Genomic DNA, 10866 nt, shown 5'->3' with positions numbered 1-10866 from the left:
TGTCACATCCTCACTACACACTGTTTCACAGATCACAGGACCCCGGTGGGGGAGGGGAGGTGTCACGTCACACGCTTAATTAAACCCTGAATACACCGAGGGGTTCCTGACCTGCATGTAGCATAAGGTAGGAAGCCTGTGACACACACACACACACACACACACACACACTTTGTTCTCTATCTCTTTTTCACAGATGCACCGTCTTTATCTGACACACACTTTTCTTCATCACCTTACATGCTCACACACTCTTGCTCTCTGGGTCTCCAACACACACACCACAAACACCCAACACACACACACACACACACACACACAGAGACACACACAGCTGCTCCCCAGCCTACACTGCTATCTGTCTCTCTAAGGGCCTGAGGGCAGAATATTAACACATACATGCATCCACATAAGCGCGCAGAGAAAGAAACATCTATTCCTGTATAATCACACGCGCGCACACACACACACACGCACACACAGCTACACATACTGTGAGCAGCAGCAGCAGAAAAAAAAGAAGAAAAAAACTGGAGTGTAGAAATGATCAGCACTATTGCTCCTCCCATGTTAGATTGTATTGGTGTCGGCTGTCCAAGGTGCTAGTTAACATTCCAGTGGTGATCACACACACGCTGATGAATAACGCTCCATTTATCAAGGCAAACCCGCCTGCCACTCTCCCCTTGTGTATTTTTATAAAGAAGAGATAAAAGGGAAAAAAAAGGTTGATTCGCTTCGTTGAAATGAACAAGACAGAAAAGAGGGGAAATAAGTGTGAGGGGGAGGAAAAACGCTTGTTTGCTTGCGAGGTAGAATTCCCTGTCTAAATCTCTATCGGCACTGAAGCTGACTACGGCAAAACACACACACTCTCGCTCACTCTCTCTCTCTCAGACACACACGCTCAAATGCAAAGCATCAACCTGCATCCCCGCTGCAGTAAAAGAAAAAAAAAATCCTCAAATGACAAAATGTAGGATGTACTGTACCCAGCCTGGGTGAGAGGTGTGAAATCCCACGGACCATGTCCCCCCCGACGTCCACCGCAATATTCGCCTTGTGCTTTCCGCTGCTGCAGCTTCTCCGACGTGCCCGGGATGGAATATTGGGAGATAGTCCTCTGCTGCTGCTCCTGCTGCTGCCGCTGCTGCCGCTGCTGCTGGTGCTGGTGGTGGTGGTGGTGGCACGTCTCCTGGGTGGGAATAACCCAAAAAGGAAACAAGGAAATAAAAAAAAAAAAAACAACCCTCAAGCCTTCAGTCCGAAAAAAGTGGAGATGAGAGGAGAGGAGAAAAAGATGTTTTGAATAGTGGAAATTTAAGTGTTTCTCCGAGGAATCCGGGGCCCAGGACGTTCAAATGATCAATCTCCCTCTCTTCCTTTCTTTCTCCTCCCCCATCTCCCTCTTCACGCTGCCTCTCTGTCGCTGCCTCTCTCTCTCTCTTTTTCTCTCTGTTTTCTCTTCCTAGATGCGATTGGACAGTGTGGCAGGCAGCAGCTACTGATCCAATGATACGCACCTAGGAAGCGGAGAGAAGAGGGGAAATGGAGGAGAGGAAGAGGAGAGGGACCGACCTGTTCGTGGAAACACACACCAAAGTGCACAGCATTACGCAAAGTGCATTTGCGCATAAACGCGCATGGTTTTACGCACACCTGTGGAGGTTCCTATCGCGCCTACTAAACAAAAGCGGACAACAGAAGAAAAAAAAATACACTCACACGTGCCTTAAGACACCTGCAGACTCTCACACACATGCTCACACACCTCAACAAAAATACAAATGGTGCTGGAGTACACAGTGACCTCTTCAGGACCAGAACAGGAGAGTCTGTCCCCATTCTATTCAGCTATGCCTGCGAGCAGCTTTCTCCCCAAGGCACTGCGTGCGCGCGCGTGTGTGTGTGTGTGTGTGTGTGTGTGTGTGTGTGTGTGTGTGTGTGTGAGAGAGAGAGAGAGAGAGAGAGACAGAGTATGGTAATGCAGTTGGTCTGCAGTCGCTGCTAACTGTGTTTGGGAACACTCCTCACGTCAGCACAGCCTGCCGCAGCAGCATTCAGGACTTTCTATTCCTCTCTCCAACAATCTTCCACGCACTCATCCATCTCTTTGTCTTCCTTGTCTGCCTCTCTGTCCTCTCTGCTGCCCTCCCCTCATATCTCACGACTCCTCCCTCTTCTCTCCTGTGTCCTCTTTTAAAGCAGGTTGTCCACAAATATCCAATAAGGCAAAAAACACAAAACAAGTGCAGGCGAGTCAATTTGTGCAGACGATACTTGAGTGGATGTTTAGAAGAGTGGCACAGACTTATAGTTTAGGAAGCCGCAGGGTTCATAACAGCGAAAAGCCCAGACACCTTTTCTTTTTAACTGAGACTGCTGTTAGTATCTGTGCTCGGGCTCATATCAGCTTAAAGGCAGATTTTTAGTTAGAGGTTAGGCCTGTGCAACCCAAAGAAATTATCACTGAAGTCCAAGGAATAACTCGAAAACTGCCAAAGTATTAAGGGAATAAAAATATAGTTACAGCAACATGTGCTATGTACAGTAATTAATTCATTCTAGCATGTATTTTTTTCAGAATCTCATTTTTCCCATTTGCCATTTTTTTCAATAAAGCTACTTTTCATGATTTCATGATGATTTCATCTTTCAGTCACTGACAGTGGATTAAAGCTTTATGCTAATTGGCTGATGTTTTCATATTGATCAGTGTTCCTGGATGGCATACTCATGATCCCTTCTGTCGACTCATGGCTGTAGCCTGAATGAGCATCACAGTCCATAGACTGTATGTAAAATTGGACAGTGCATGAGCATTTCTTGCCACAATGCAAGTTAAGTCCAAAGTTTGCAAATATGGGAGTTGCATACGTTCCCTCAATATTCAACCTTCGAAGCAAAGCTATAGATTTGGCAGTTGGACTGTCTTTCAACCCTCACCCATGGTCATGAGCTCTGGGTATTGACCGGAAGAATGAGATTGCAGATACAAGAGGTCAAACTGAGTTTGCTCCATGGGCCGGCTGGGCTCAGCCTTATGATAGGAGTAGAGTCACTGCCCTTTTACGCTGAAAACAGTCAGCTGAGGTGGTTCAGCTGATCTGATTAGGATGCTCCTGGGCGCCTTCCTTGGAGGTTTTCTGGGCACGTCCAACTTTGAGTAGACCCTAGGGTAGACCCAGAACTCACCGGAGGAATTACATATCTCATCTAGCATGAAAACACCTTGGGATCTCCCAGAAGGAGCTGGAAAGCTGGGGAGAGGGACATCTGGAATACCTAGTTTGGCCTGCTGCTACTGCAACCTGACCCCAGATAAATGGAAGAAAATAGACTCAATTTGACTGACAGTCAAGTCACTTCCTGAGAGCTGAGTGACCCAAGGGGCAGCAGTGGAACGGTAAACCAGCTGACACTAATGTTGTCACTAGCTAACTATCCATCTTACAGAAATTCAGTAACGTAATCTCCTGGTGCACTTTCATGAGTGATGTTCTTCATGGTAAACTACAGCAACTATATGATATCTACTGGTGAACAACTAATACCCAATGATTTCTAAACTAAGACTCTGAAATACGATTGTTAAACTTCTTGCATTGTTCCTTTGGCCCAGACCCTTGATGGAGCTGTCATTGGAGACACCTGAAAAGATTGAAACTTGATGTAAGAATGAAGCACCAGAACATCCACCAACTGTTAATGATCATCCTCATCTCCCCTGGCATGGAGGAAATAGTTGTGTTTCCGGATAATTGTCAAGTGAATTTGAAACAAATCTTTGAAATGTCTCAAAAAAATTTGAAAAAAAAAAAAAAACGAATTATGCTTGTTTCCCTTAACTGCTTTGTAGCAAATAAACTAGGTTGTGTAGTGTCCTCAGAAGATGGCGTATGGGCTGCATGACGCATCGCTGTATTAATCAGAGTAGGAGAGCTGCTAAAAACCTCAGAAAATAAGAAAGACATAAACAAAATGTTGTCCGTCTACCAGAGAAAAATGGAAAGACGTCTGGAGGGATAGTTTTCAGTCAGAAAAGTTGGAGTTATTCTTTCATGTCAGCTGGTATGGACCATGTTTCATGCTGTCCAGAGACGAAAGAAGCAGAAACACATCAGTCATGTGAGTTATATGTCAGAGCCTTTTAGAATTTTTCTTTGTGATTTGCCATTTCCTTTGACTTTACTACTGTAATGCTTCAAAATGCATATTTAAATACATTCTGGAAGCATTACAGTGTATTGACTGTCTTTACTGCCTCAGTGGTTGGATATCATTGGATATCAGTGCAATGCTTCACATGCGCTTTATATTTACTATGTTTGTCATACTTTTTATGGCCCGTGGTGGCCGTGTATGTTTGGAAATGGACTTTGCACAGCTTCTGCGTCTGGATGGCTTGTGAGGATGATTGACTACACCTGGACAAACTCTGAGCTCTAGTTTACACCTGGAACTCATGAGGACTAACTGGCTCTGGATCTCCAGACTTCCTCCCAGCCCTGGTCCTCCCCGCCTCCCGACACATCGGATTGGTTCACCACTACGACTCCTCCTCTTAGAAGACCCCAGCAATCACCACATACATATATCTGCAACCAAGACTCTCAGTCGGGCGGCTGGAAGTTGTGACCAGTTCGCCCTGGTGTCTCTGTGTGAGTGGTGTGTTGTTTGTGTTCCTGTGTGGGCCCTCAGTCCGTAGTTATTTGTGGTGGGTACTACGGACATTTCAAGTTGTGCTGGCGACTGCTAATTTGGTGTGGAACCCCCAGACTCAATGGAGACTGCGGCTCCAGTTAGCAGTCCGCCAGCTTCAGAAGAAGCATTTGGTAGAACCTGAAAACGTCTTTAATTCCCTCAGTTCATCAGGAACTTGACTTTTGAACTAGGATGGATTAGTGTCTCAGTTTTGTGTTTATATTCTATATTTTTTACAATCAGCCGTGTAAACTTTTTTTGCAATTTATTATTTATCTATTTAATTTCAATCACTCTGGCCCTCCATATTTGGATTCCAATCATGCTTTCTCAGTTGACAAATAAGCTGTTATAGGATTTCAGACAAACAGCTTATTTGGGCAGAAAATAACATTACATTGCAGAAGCAAACATGCTGATTTGAGAAAGCTTTTCATACGTTGAGCTCGGATAAAAGATGATGCCAAACGTCTATTATGTGGATAAAGGATCAAAACCAACCTCTGAGTTTGTTTTGAAATGGATTCAGAGGCAATATTAAGGTTCAAGCAACAAAAATCCTACTTCAGGTTCATTCCTAAACCTAACCAAGCCTTACTCGGACCGTTTTCACATCATTGAACAGATTTATTTTTCGGTGGTGATTTGTAACCATTTTGGAAGGTACAGACGAATGATGGCGCCTCACATGTCCAACGTCTCTGTGTCTTCTGGAGGGCATGGACCAACAGTACATTTTATCATTTCATTTATAGGACTTGTTGTGTGATGAGGACTTTATGCACTGCAGCCTTATTATAATAGTCCTGCATTAGCATTCTCAGTTACATAAGGAAGAGTTTATCTCCTGTGTTCTTTTCCCTACTTGCCACAGTAGTGCACAAGCATTAGGGCCACTGAATGTGTGCTTTCAACCACAGTCCCTATTTAATGATATCTTCTGCTGTTTAAAAGCTTTTTGTCTGTATCTGCTTATCAACAACATAGCCCTCGATTCTGAGTTATTCACCCATTAACAGTTTGTTAATAATCGGGTCATTCATAATATTGTTCCTCACACCTTTCTTAGCAACCACATTATTGTATACCAGCATTCACACACATTGCGGAGCATGAGACTAATTTAATTGCTTAATTGTATCATGCAGCACACCTGTATGGATGCAATCATCTGCACTCATTCTATTTTTCTCTTCATTTGTTCTGCTTTTTTTTCTCAAATTAAACTGGATAAATAAAATATAACATGAAACCTCTGCAGCACTGATGGGTAAACTAGCAGAAAAGTGGATAAACAAGTTAAAAATAGCAGAAATTGTATTTTCCATTTAATTTAATGTTTGTCGATATTACAAGGGCTGTGCTGGAAAATACGCGTCCTACTGTTTTTTAAAGTGTTTTCTCAATTCATTGCTAATTATGAATGATGCATGTTAAGAATCTAAATGCATGTTATCATTCTTATTATTCCTAGGAGGCAGAGAGCAGCGAATAGCTAAAATGTACAATGACAGAGCAACCCACTGGCAGCGGTGGGGAGAGAGAGAGCGGTGTACAAAATAATGGTAAATACTCAAGACCAGCCAGAAGCCTGGAATTAAAACATGTTCTTGCATGCAATTTAAATTTTTTAAATCATTAGAAGTGAAAATGACTGTTTTTGTTTTCATAGCAAAATGAGGCTGCATGTACTTAAACCTGCTGCTAAGCAAACAGTTCTGGTCAACATGTATATTTTCTGCTTTGGGAGATAAAAATACCACACAGGTAAATGTCACTGAGCAAAGCCTGTGCTGATTAGCAATACAAGAAGTGTTCCAACACCATGTTTAGTTCTAATGTGGATTCGCAAATGTACCATAGTGCTTTAAGACAAGATAGTCCCTTATTTCTCCCCACGCCACGGGAAATTCACATTGTTACAACAGCGTATGTAGCAATAAACATAGTAATAGTCATAAAATAATATAAAATAGTAGCTTTTAAAGAGACATTCCCTGTTTGAGTCATTATGTCATTAAAACCAAACGCTGGAGGTGAGCTTTTAGCAGTAAGTAGCCTGTCTCTGACTGTCTTCAGCATGGTTTTTCCCTGGTTTAAAATTACTGCCAATCTCTGTCAGCTCTAAATTACTCAGATAAAGCATGTTGAAAATCTAACACATACAGTACATTACCATCAGCAAAGCGGTGGAGCTGAGAGTCATTCAAGCAAGAGGCGTACTGTGAGAATAAAACCACACCTACAACTGTATTTTGAGGTACATGACGTGTCTAAAGTTAAAATGTAAATATAACCACCAATTTAAAGAATATTTCTGTCCTTCCAGCTCCGTGGTGCCATCATAGCTACCAGCATTTACCTGCGAGACATTTCCATATTTTATTTTTGTACATTGCAGCATCTTAATGTTACCCGAGGCATCAAGCTTGAAACAAGAGGCAACCAGAGCAACTGACGGAGCATATTTTGAGCTCTTTTTTCTCCTCATGCCTGCATTTGTGCTTAAATTGAACTAATTAAAGCTCTCACTAACAGTCCCGTCCTTTTTACTTTGACCCATAATGCCACACCAGTAGGGCATACATGTGACCCCTCAGGTCAGCTCAAGTGCTCCTGAAAGCCCCTCTGGTCAGCCTATTTGCCCTACAAGTGGCCTCATGGTCACCCCTCGGGCCCCTCTGGTTGGTCTTAATATGCACTCTGTGTAGCTCAAGTGCTGCTTTAGTATGACCTCAGGGCAATGGTTAACCCTTAATCTGCACAAAGGACAGGCGGTTGCATTTCATTTTCACCACTGCCTCATAGAAATCAGTAACTGGAAACTGAGCTAGCCTCTGTGTACAGTTGGTAATGATATTGCTTATTTGTTTTCTGTCCAAGCATCCATATTTCCATGTGCCTTTCCAGATCTCATCAGCCTCCTCTTTTTTTTACAGATCTCACTGCCTAGATCCTAGATGTGCTTTGTAACAGATTCTTTTTTTTTTTTTTTTTTAAAGTTCACACACATTTTACATTTGTCACAAGGCAGTCCAGGTTTAGGGATTTTTTTTTTTTGCACAATACCTCTATGTGCCCATTCATCCATCTTATTAAATTAATGTCGCTTCTTCTCTCCATTGCTTAGTCCAGATTAGTCCACCATTCATTCATCTCCCATCCCTCCAGCTTTTCTGTCTCTCCTCCAACACATTTGCTCTGCCCGTCTATTAAATTATCTCTCCGTCTCTCAGCAGCCCAGTTCTCTTTCAGTTCGTGCATCCCTCCCACTGCTCCCACTCTCTCTTAAAATATTCATTGATGTCTTAAACACTTTTTCTGTCTCTTTGACACAGTACCTATCCTTAAATCTTTCATTGCTCTGTGCAATCTCCAAACACAAGACAACACCACATTTACAGTAATCACTTGTGAAGTCTGCTCATAATTCCTTATTTTAGCACAACTACTATTGGGACTATGATTTAGAAAATACTTTATAGAAATGCTTTATTGTAATTTTAGTTATTGTGCAGCATATTGTGTCAGAACCAGCTTATTCTGGGATTTTTGTAACCATGTGGGTATTTTCTACTGTTGATACTGTTGATGCAAGCACCGTGACTGACTTTGATCTTGGTGCTGTAATCCCACAAGAACATGTAATTGAAAAGTGCAAAGGGGAGAGCAGAAAATGCTGCTTGTTGTGCTGTACTGCATCTGAAAAATAATGAAAAATAAATAACTGGCTGAGCTCGGGAATTCACAATAACCAAACTGCAATTTCCTATCATTCGGTTACTCAAACCTGTTGCTTATTTCATAAAATTGTTTCTTTTAAAGCATATTGAAATCTGTTTTCAGTATATGCAGCTCATTACTGTTATCAAAGCTCATGGTCACTGAGAAAACCTTTTATTACTGCTGTCTGCGCACAAAAATGCAAATAGACACGTGAATTCACACAAGGACAGATGATATTGGATAGATTTTATTCTATTCACACAACAGATTTAAAATAAAAACAAAGTCCCACCACTCTGAGGGCTCTGCATTTCGTGTGTACCGTCTTTACGCGAGAGCTCATTTAAGTCATGAATCTCCCCAATTAAATTTCAGTCAACCTGCATAATGCAGCCTGAGAGCCTTTCTCCTCGTGCCCATCTCCTTGACCATGGGTCACTGGTGTAGCTGTGCTTCAAGAAATACTTTTATTCCTTCCATCATAATATATGGCTGGGCAGTCAAATCAAATCACGTTTATTTATAAAGCACTTGTCACAACGTGCTTTGTCATGAGGAAAAACAAAGGACACACAAACAGATATTTTAAAAAGGGCCAAATAAAAGACAAAACCAAGAACACACATTAACTTCATGTGAGCTTGTTTTTATGTGTGCTCGCACAGATTTGAGAGCATATATGAGCAAACAGAGTCTTCCGGAGACACGACGGACTAAGACAGACTGTAAGAAAGCAGCTGCAAAGAGAAAAGTCCGGCTGGTCCCCATGTGGAAAGATTTTATTACTGTCAACGGGCATGTAGTCTGGAGCAGAGTCTGACATATTGTTTTAAATGATGAAATCGGTGAACTGGAGGACTGAATACTGTGAATGGAAATCCCTGCACTGTGTTGAATTATAAAACATCTTAAAACTACACCAATGGGGATGAAAGAGAACAGAGAAAATGCCGAACATCATAACTTTGGGAAGACACATCTACAGAGGTGGTCGAATTGTCAGTTTCGTTTCTAAAGCGGACTCTCTCCAGCACCTTAAACAGAAATCAGATACGCACAAACGTAAAAGCAATTTAGCCACCAGGACTACATATCAACGGATGACTATAAATGGTCTCACCAACCAGTGGTGCACTAAAAGTGTCACATTAGGTATTTAAACTCCGTGTACGGAGTTATTTGAAATCCAGCGACTGTTTGAATGGTAAAACACATTACAATAAATAACATTAAGTCAGCTGTAATTATTATACCAAAAAAAGGTTCACTAATTTGCTCTTTGCTTTTGAGTTATGGTCTCTTAAGCACTGATTTCGACTGGCTGAAGTCTCTGCCTCCGCTTTTTTTTTTTTTTTTGTGCTGGATTGTTTCTAGAATGTAGAAAATTATACCGACTGAGTAAAATAATAATAAAAAATAATGTTAAGGCTCCCACTTGCAGGCAAATGGATGCAGAAATTTAATGTATTCTGGATTTTAATTGAGTTCACTTTATCACATGCACACCCCCACATTTGTGTACTTGGTGTGTTGTCAGTGTTAACCATCGCAGCCACTGGTTTTCTGTGCAGTGCCGTCATGCTCAGTGCTGCTGCACTCTCGCAGGTTGCAGGAGCATATAAAGTAGTAGCGCATGTAGCAATGGCTGACACACTTATTGCATTTTGGGAGCACACACTCCTGCGCACAGAGGCAACCCTTATTGGTATTTCTCACAATGCGAGAGTGGGAGCAGGGGCACAGAGATTGGCAAGTTAAGGTTTCAAGATGTCAGTTGGAGACATGGGAGAAAAGAGGCAAGTAATGGAGGGGGGAGTGAGATGGAAATGAGGATTAAAAGAGGGAAAAGGAGTCGTGACGATAAAACATGAAGAAATGAGGATGTCAGGAGAGAACGGAGGGAGAAAAGCAGGAAAACTGTGGCAGTTAAGATACAGGAGGATGGTAGAGAGAGGAGGGGTAGAAGAGAAGGAGGAGAGGAGAGCTAATAGTAGAGGCTGAGGGTGTGAGAAAAATGTGAGAAGCAATTAGGAGAGGTGAGAGCAATGCAGAAAGAGAAAACAATAAGGTGTTTCAGAGAGGGGTGTTTTATCAATATCTTAAATTAACACTTCTGTGAATCTCCTGTGATCACAGTTTAAGGGATATGGATATTACACAGGTGAGAACTAAGCATTTATTGACTCACAGCCCTGCAGAGTATACATATCCCGAGGCTATAAGGAAATATATAAGAAGACACCTCTGGGCCAGACTCATGAGGTATGAAAATAAAATCCCTTTGTTTAAACTGATAGTTGTTTGGATGAGAGGAGACGTGAATACCTTTCAAGACTCTAAACTGTTATACATAAACATGAGATCAGCAGAGTAATAGACTTTTTTTCTCAGAGAATCAGCAATTACTCATAATAATCATTTACATTTTCCTTCGTG

At 41.9% G+C, this 10866-nt stretch overlaps 1 protein-coding gene across 2 annotated transcripts in view; it reads right to left on the bottom strand.

The window, feature by feature from the left end:
- The window catches only part of LOC111562388 (neuroligin-4, X-linked-like), a 21946-nt gene extending 20120 nt beyond the window's left edge, over positions 1-1826 (bottom strand). For both annotated transcript variants that reach the window (XM_023260884.3, XM_055015428.1), the window contains exon 1: positions 993-1826. The gene's annotated coding sequence lies outside the window, so the exon portion shown is untranslated. The remainder of the gene's footprint in view (positions 1-992) is intronic.
- Positions 1827-10866: the final 9040 nt, after the last annotated feature.

This window comes from Amphiprion ocellaris, chromosome 11, assembly GCF_022539595.1.
Source record: "Amphiprion ocellaris isolate individual 3 ecotype Okinawa chromosome 11, ASM2253959v1, whole genome shotgun sequence".
Classification (NCBI taxonomy): domain Eukaryota; kingdom Metazoa; phylum Chordata; class Actinopteri; family Pomacentridae; genus Amphiprion; species Amphiprion ocellaris.
This window is presented reverse-complemented; position numbering and strand designations above follow the sequence as displayed.